This window comes from Dipodomys merriami, unplaced genomic scaffold (assembly GCF_024711535.1).
Source record: "Dipodomys merriami isolate MVZ:Mamm:240054 unplaced genomic scaffold, mDipMer1.0.p SCAF_3, whole genome shotgun sequence".
Lineage (NCBI taxonomy): Eukaryota > Metazoa > Chordata > Mammalia > Rodentia > Heteromyidae > Dipodomys > Dipodomys merriami.
Genome location: NW_027204492.1, coordinates 28,028,298 through 28,036,748, shown reverse-complemented (window position 1 = coordinate 28,036,748; position 8,451 = coordinate 28,028,298). Strand labels below are relative to the sequence as shown.

At 43.9% G+C, this 8,451-nt stretch overlaps 1 pseudogene; it reads right to left on the bottom strand.

Moving 5' to 3' along the window:
* Nucleotides 1-2,082: 2,082 nt before the first annotated feature.
* On the bottom strand, nucleotides 2,083-2,633 carry LOC138839392 (RING finger protein 227-like; annotated as a pseudogene).
* Nucleotides 2,634-8,451: the final 5,818 nt, after the last annotated feature.

Below are 8,451 nucleotides of genomic sequence, written 5' to 3'. Positions count from 1 at the left end.
ACGATTCTCACTCAGCTCATAACTTTCTGAGGAGCTAGGATTACAGGAATGAACCACCAGCGCCTAGCCACAGTCAACACTTTTTTTTTTTGGGGGGGGGGTCCAGTCGTGGGCCTGAACTCTGGGCCTGGGCGCTGTCCCTCAGCTCTTCAGCTCAAGGCTAGCACTCTACCACTTGATCCACAGCGCCACTTCCGGCTTTTATTTGTTCTGCTTCTGTGGTGCTGAGGAATCGAACCCAGGACCTCATGCATGCAAGGCAAGTGCTCTACCACTGAGCCACCTTCCCAGCCCAACATTTTTTTTGGCTAGTCTTGGGGCTTGAACTCATGGTCGGAGCACTTTCCCTGAGCTTCTTTTGCTCAAGGCTAGCATTCTACCATGTGAACCACAACTTCACTCTGGCCTTTTCTGTTTGTGGTGCTGAGGAATTGAACCCAGGGTTTCATGCATGCAAGGCAAGCACTCTACCACTAAGTCACATTCCAAGCCCAACACTTCTTTTTTTTATGGGTCGTGGGGATTGAAATCTGGGCCTGGGTGCTGTCTCTTGTTAGGTATTTAAAGAGGCTGCCAAGTAAGATCAACACCAGACACGTGGTAAGAGAGAGGTTTATTCAGCAGACTGGCTGGCATCAGGCCAGGTTGGTACTCCACAGAGGGAGGCTGGCCCCAGGCCATGCCTAATCTAGGATAGGGGCAGGAGAAGGTGTGGCCAGGTAAAGCGAGGTGGGAACAGATAAGAGGAAGTGGGACCAGGTCGGAGAAAGGTGTGGCCACATTGGATCCATTTGGTGTGCCAGTTGCCTAGGTGATGCTGGTACTGGGCGGATACTTGGCCGCCAGGAGGGTGGAGTCTACTCACCTTTCAGGAGCAGATGTTACCTCTCTCAACTCTTCAGCTCCAGGAGCTCTCTACCACTTGAGCCACAGCGCCCCTTCCAGTTTTCTGAGTGGTTTTTTGGAGATAAGAGTGTCAAGGACTTTCCTGCCCAGACTGGCTTTGAACCTTGATCCTTAGCTCTCAGCCTCCTTAGTACCTAGGATTACAGGCACGAGCCACTGGCGCTCAGCTTTACAAGACTTTAAAACAGAATACATGGCATGCAACAAGTGATGTTCCTTTATGAGACACAAGTTCAAAATTATTTGAGCACTTTCCCCCCAGTAGTGCTAAGATGCCCCCGTGACTAACAAATAGCAATAATAGATTTTGATGCCTTTACTAAATGGCTCTCATCTTTGATAAACCCTAACTGGGCCCTTCAAATAAATGCCCCAAGTTGAAAGGAGACAGGATATAAAGCAACGTCCTTAAATCAGAGAAAGAGAGGTATCTCTGATTTCTAGAATACAGAACTGTGAGTGAGCATACAGTAGGTTTATGAATATCCTTACATGCCAGAGAAGAAATTATTGCGACTTCAAAATTAAATTAGTCTGTTTTCTCCTGCTCCATCTTTTTTTTTTTTTTTTTTTTTTTTTGTCAGTCGTGGGGCTTGAACTCTGGGCCTGGGCACTGTCCTTCAGCTCTTCAGCTCAAGGCTAGCGCTCTGCCACTTGAGCTACAGCGCCACTTCCGATTTTCTGGTGGTTTATTGGAGATAGGAGTCTCACAGTCTTTACTGCCCGGGCTGGCTTTGAACCGTGATCCTCAGATCTCAGCCTCCTGAGTAGCTAGGATTACAGGCGTGAGCCACCAGCGCCCGGCTCTCCTGCTCCATCTTAAAACAAGTTTCAATCAATGACAACTGCTAAAATTGGATCGATTATTCCCATACACCACAGTCCCTTTGGACAAAAGTCAAAGCCACAACCAAGAAATAAATCCATGGTCTACTCCATCCTGAAAATGTAAATGCTGGCAGTCAGTGGATGGGGTTAAGTTTGATTGGAGCTTCCCCATTTCAGAATCAACATCAGTGGCGGTGGACGTTCTCTACTGTCCAGGTTTCTACTCCTTCATCCTCGTCACGTGCCAATTCTAAAATCAGAGAAGGGTAGTGTAGTCATTTCCTGTCCTAAAACACCCCGAGGCTGCCGCTTCCACCTTCCTTCTGTCATAGCTGTCAGGTTCCTCGGTTACAGCATGCAGTGGGTTATGTGGGCAGTATCTTCAATCTCTGGGCTGTATAGCACGTTGCTAGGCAGCAGACGGCGCCAACTGCACTAGGACCCGGTCCCAATGTGCCTCCCGAGCGCGCGCCACCCCGTGCTTCTCGGTCTCGCCCCCTCTTAGCACCCCTGAGCAGTCCCTGTCTCCGCTTTCCTTGGCCGGGCTCCCGGCCTCATCTCGTTAGCACTCGGCTCATGCTTTTTCCTCCAATCATGACCACAGATCCGAAACGAGGGCCATCCCTGTGACGCTGCCACGCGGATTGGGGTGGGTGCGCCACAGAAAGGGCCCGAGATGATAGGACGCGGGCGCATAGGTGTAGCTACCCCGCTGCCATCGCTGCGCACCGCCAGCTCACGCAGGCAGGCGGTTCAGAGCGTGTAGCTGAGGCGGACACGCGCAGTGCCTGGCAGGCGATGTGGCGCACGGCTTCCGAGGTTGAAGGGCCAGTAGCAAACGTTAGTCCAACTGGTTCTGATCTGGAAGAGAGGGTGCTGGCCCTTATCAGGAGCTGCATCGTGCCCGATTTGGACACGCGGGCATTACATTGCGCATACCGCTGGCTCTGTGCTGAGGGCAACCAACATTCTTAAGGTGGAGGTTGGATCTTAAAAGATTTTTTTTTTCCGGTTGTGGGGCTTGAACTCTGGGCCTGGACGCTGTCCCTGCGCTCTTCAGCTCAAGGCCAGCTCTCTACCACTTGAGCCACAGCGCCACTTCCGGTATTTTCCTGTTTTCCAGTGATTCATTGGCGATAAGAGTCTCATGTACTTTCCTGCCCTGGCTGGCTTTGAACTGTCATCTTCAGATCTAAGCCTCCTGAGTAGCTAGGATTACAGGCGTGAGCCACCGGTGCTAACTCAAAGATTTTTCTTTTCTTTTTTCTTTTTCTTTTTTTTTTTCTTTTTGGGTCCAGTCAGGGGGCCTGAACTCGGGGCCTGGGCGCTGCCCCTCAGCTCTTCAGCTCAAGGCTAGCGCTCTACCACTTGAGCCACAATGCCACAGTTTTTTCTTTTTGCTTATGTGGTGCTGAGGAATCGAACCCAGGGCCTCATGCATACAAGACAAGCGCTCTATGACTGAGCCACCTTCCCAGCCCCTCAAAGATTTTTCTATCAGCATACATTAGTCATCAAGAATTTTGTTGCAACATTTAATACATACTGATAATCAATTTTACATAGTTCAAATAACACTAAAATATACTTGGAACTCAAAAAATTAAATCCCCCAACAAACAACAAATCCTCAAAGAAACAACTGCCCAATAAATAAGTGGGCTAAAGACTTAAAGAGAAACTTCTCTGAAGAAGAAAGAAGGATGGCCAATAGACACATGAAGAAATGCTCAACCTCCCTAGCCATAAAAGAAATGCAAATCAAAACAACATTAAGATACCACCTCACTCCAGTTAGAATGGCTATAATCAAGAACTCTAATAACAACAGATGCTGGAGGGGATGTGGACAGAAGGGAACCTTACTGCATTGTTGGTGGGAGTGTAAACTTGTTCAACCACTTTGGAAAGCAGTATGGAGATTCCTCAAAAGACTCCACATAGAGCTCCCCTATGACCCAGCAATCCCACTTTGGGGCATTTACCCAAATGTTTACAAACAAGACCACACTAAAGCTACCAGCACAACTATGTTTATTGCAGCATTATTCACCGTAGCTAAGATATGGAACCAACCCAGATGCCCCTCAGTAGATGAATGGATCAAGAAAATGTGGTATATATACACCATGGAATTCTATGCCTCCATCAGAAAGAAAGACATTGTCCCATTTGTTAGGAAATGGAAAGACTTGGAAAAAATTATATTAAGAGAAGTAAGCCAAGCCCAAAGAAACATAGGTCCCATGGTTTCCCTTATTTGCAATATCTAGTATATGTATGAGTCAAGCAGAAAAGGTCAGAGAAGGTGATGTTAGGAAAATGAACCCTAAGATATGTATTTAAATGTTTTTTTCTTTCATGCATTTGTTTCTAACACAATTATAAGATTATTTCTTTGTTGCTTTGTATGTCCCTCCTCCACAGTATAACCCCTGCTTTCACTGTATTTGATGTTGGTATAATTTGTGGAGGGGAAAGGGAAAAACAAGTCGTTTAAATAAGGATACAGATGGACCAGTTGCAACAATGAGAAGTACAAGTTGTCATGTCCAAAATGAACTTTACAACTTTGGTGGGGGGTGGTGGGGGGAGGATTGGGTGGGTGGGGGGAGGCTTGGAAGGGATGGGAAGGGGAAACAAAGGAGGAGGCTACAATGCTTGATAAGAAATGTACTCATTATCTTGCCCATGTAATTGTAACCCCTCTGTACAGTTTTTACACAATAATAAAAAAAACACTGTAAAGAATTGTCCGGACCCTCTGTACTGTATTTTTACAATAAAAAATACATACACACACACACAAAAGAATTGTCTGGAGCCAGTGCCTTTGTTTCATACCTGTAATCTCAGCTTTTCATCAGGCTGATAGCTGAGGATTGCAGGTCTAAAGGCAGTCTCGGTGTTGTTTTGATTTGCATTTCTTTCATAGCTAGGGAGGTTAAGCATTTCTTCATGTGACTATTGGCCATTCTTCTTTCCTCTTCAGCGAAGTTTCTCTTTAAGTCTTTAGCCCACTTGTTTATTGGGCAGTTGTTTCTTTGATGATTTGTTGTTGGGGGATTTAATTTTTTGAGTTCCAGGTATATTTTAGATATGAGACCCTTGTCCGTTGTATGGCTAGTGAAGAACTTCTCCCAATCCGTGGGCTTTCTATTGATCTTGCTAGCTATGTCCTTTGCCATGCAGAAGCTCTACAATTTCATGCAATCCCATTTGTCCAACCTTTCTTTGATTTGTTGTGTTTCTGGGTCTCTATTAAGAAAATTTTGGGAAATCCATTGATACTTGTGTATGTATTTTACATCTTGACACTTTACCTAATTCTCCTATTTAAAATTGTTTTAATATAATTTTGGGGGGTTCTATGTAACATTTCTCCAACTAATGTAAATTGCCTACTATTTTCCACTATTCATGATTAAATTGTATGCCTTTTGTATGAGCTTAAATTTCCAAAATCAATTTCAAATAATAAAGACACTAGGACATTAAAAAAAAGAAAATTTTGGCCTGTGCCAAGGAGACCTAGGGTTTCTTCTGTTCCGTCCTATAATGTTTTCAGGGTATCTGCTTTGACTCTGAGGTCTTTGATCCATTTGGAGTTGATTCTGGTGCAGGGTGATATATAAGGATCGAAAGGAGTAAGTCGTATTTTCAATTAACCATCAAAAAGCTGGAAGTGGAGCTGTGGTGCAAGGGGTAGAGCACAAAACCTCAGGGCTAGCACTCAGGCCCTGGGTTCAAGCCACAAGACTGGGAAAAAACAACCAAAAAACCTAATACCAAAATAAAAAACATCTCATCAAATAGGCTTAAGAGAATTGTGATTATTTATGCATTATTACCTCCTTTTTTTTCAGAGCTGAGGACTAAATTCAGGGCCTTTAGCAAATGCTCTTCCAGAGCTAAATCCCAAACCCCTATTTATGCACTCTTTGAAATGCTGAAGTTTTAAAGTCCACTTGATATTGAGTTTATGAGACCCATTTCTAGTACTGTTGCAGGCATTATTTTGTTGATATGACCTTGAGTAAGTTACTAATCTCTTGTAATCTCAGATTTTTCTGGAAACAGAATGACAAAAACTCAGCAATTTTATAACTTCTAAGCATGTATCCCTATCTTTTTCAAAGGCTATTTAAGATCTCCGACTCATGTAATGAAATACACAGCATGCATGCTATGTATTATATCTGACCTATCAATTTTTAAGTTAGCATATATCACTTGTATAATGGTATTTTATTGAGAGATTTCCTTACATGCATGCAATGATGTTGATCTTATTCACCCCTTTATTACCTTTTTCCTTATTTCTATCCTCTTTTTTCTGGGATAGGGATGTAGCTCAGTAGTAGAGAACATGCCTAATACAGAACATAAAAGGAAAAAAATAAAAAAAATAAAAAGTTAATGGAAAATAAAAAAAGTTAATGGAACTTATTCATATGTATGTAAATATATCTTTTATCATATTCACCTATCACCTCCTACTTTCCCTGTCTGAACCCTCACCCAGTATCTTCCAGCAGTTCACTTTGTGTGTGTGTGCGCGCGTGCGTGTGTGCACGTGCGCATGCCGGTGCTGGGGCTTGAACTCAGGGATTGGGCAATGTTCTTGAGCGTTTTTGCTGAAGTCTAGTGGCCTAACACTTGAGCCACAGATCCTCTAATGTATTTTTGGTGGTTAACTGAAGAGTCTCATGGACTTTGCCACCCAGGCTGCTTTTGAACCATGATCCTTACATCTCAGCCTCCTGAGTAGCTAGGATTACAGCATGAACCACTGGTGAGCTTTTTAAAAAATTTAGTTCAATATTCTGCAACAGGATTATTAAACAGGACTTCTCAAGGGTTTCTGAAGGGCATTCTTCTTTTGAAACTTCTTGAGAATTAAACAAAAAAAGATAGTCTCAACTGGGTGCCAGCGGCCCAGACCTATAATCCTAGCTACACAGATGGCTGAGATATGAGGACCACATTTTAAAGCCAGGCCAGGCAGGAAATTCCTTGAGCCTCTAATCTCCAAGTAACCGTAAAAAAAAAAAAAACAAACAAAACCAACCAACAACTGGAAGTGGTGCTGTGACTCAAGTGGTAGAGGCAGTAGCCTTGACCAAAAAAGCTGAGGGATGACACTCAGGCCCTGAGTTCAAGCCCTAGGACTGGTTGGCACAAGAAAAAATAATCCCAGGAGCAAAGCTCAGCTATGGAAAGAACTAGAGATCGTAGCTTGCACAGCTGCAACAGAAAAGCTGGCCCCCTAGATACTACTTTCATATTTAGCCTGTGGATTTTGGAATGATTTCAACAACCTGGGTCCAAATTCACTAACATTCCTCACCCCTGCATCTGTAGCTCTTCTTCATCACTGTACATACACCCGTACACTGGAGCACTAAACTCACTAGTGTTTTTTTTTGTCTGTCTTGAATTCAGGGCTTGAGCACTGTCCTTGAGCTCCTTTTGAACTGATCCTCAGATTTCAGCCTCCTTAGTGGCTATCCACTGTTGCCTAGCCTGGGATATATATATGTATATATAACCCAGTATGATTTTTTTGTTGTTGTTGTTGGTCGTGGGGCCTGAACTCTGGGTTTGGGCACTGTCCCTCAGCTCTTCAGCTCAAGGCTAGCACTGTACCACTTGAGCCACAGCACCACTTCCAGATTTTTCTGCTTATGTGGTACTGAGGAATCGAACCCAGGGCCTCATGCTTGCGAGGCAAGCATTCTACCACTGAGCCACCTTCCCAGTCCCCAGTATGTTTGTTTTGCTGGCCCTGAGGCTTGAACTCTGGCCTGGAAGCTGTCCCTGAACTCCTTTTGCTCAAGCCACAGCATCACTTCCAGCCTTTTCTGTGATTTAATTGGAGATAAGAATCTCACAAATTTTCCTACCTGGGCTGGCTTTGACATCCTTAGATATCAGCCTCCTGTGTAGCTAGGATTACAGGCATGAGCCACTGGCACCCAGCTTAAAATCTTAGTTGAATCCTCACATAATCTAGTTCCTTGCTGTATTAAATTTGTATACTTCTCAGATGAGATTGATGCTAAACATGGCTGTACACAGATGAGTTAAAGTAAGTTAACCTTTTTAAATTTTCTACAAAGAATACAAGTAGAGGGGCTGGGAAGGTGGCTCAGTGGTAGAGTGTTTGTCTTGCATGCATGAGGCTGTGGGTTTGATTCCTCAGCACCACATAAGCAGAACAAGCCGGAAGTGGCGCTGTGGCTCAAGTGGTAGAGCACTAGCCTTGAGCTGAAGAGCTGAGGGACAGTGCCCAAACCCTACTACCAACAACAACAAAAAAAGAACACAAATAGAAACTTGTTTTTATTTTTGTTCTTTCCATTAGTAAGTCATACTCCTCTTGGTAACAGAAATATGTTGGGGTTCCCTTATCCCAATTCTTACAATACAAAGATTCCAACATTCAAACATTATGTAACTAACAAGGAAAAGGAAACAAAACAAAACAACTCGAACATATATAAAAGAGTGTTTTGAAGGTTACAGAACGGCTGCCCGGCATGATCACTTTTTTTCAGGCTCATCAGACTTCAAAGTGGTTTCTGTAAAAGCTGGAGGCTCATCTCTGAGGGGAGAAAACAGCAAATGGTCCATTTTGGAGTTGTGGATGAAATGAAAGATACAGAGACACAGTTTACATTCATTAAAAAATTCCTGTTCCCAGGGTCTGGGATG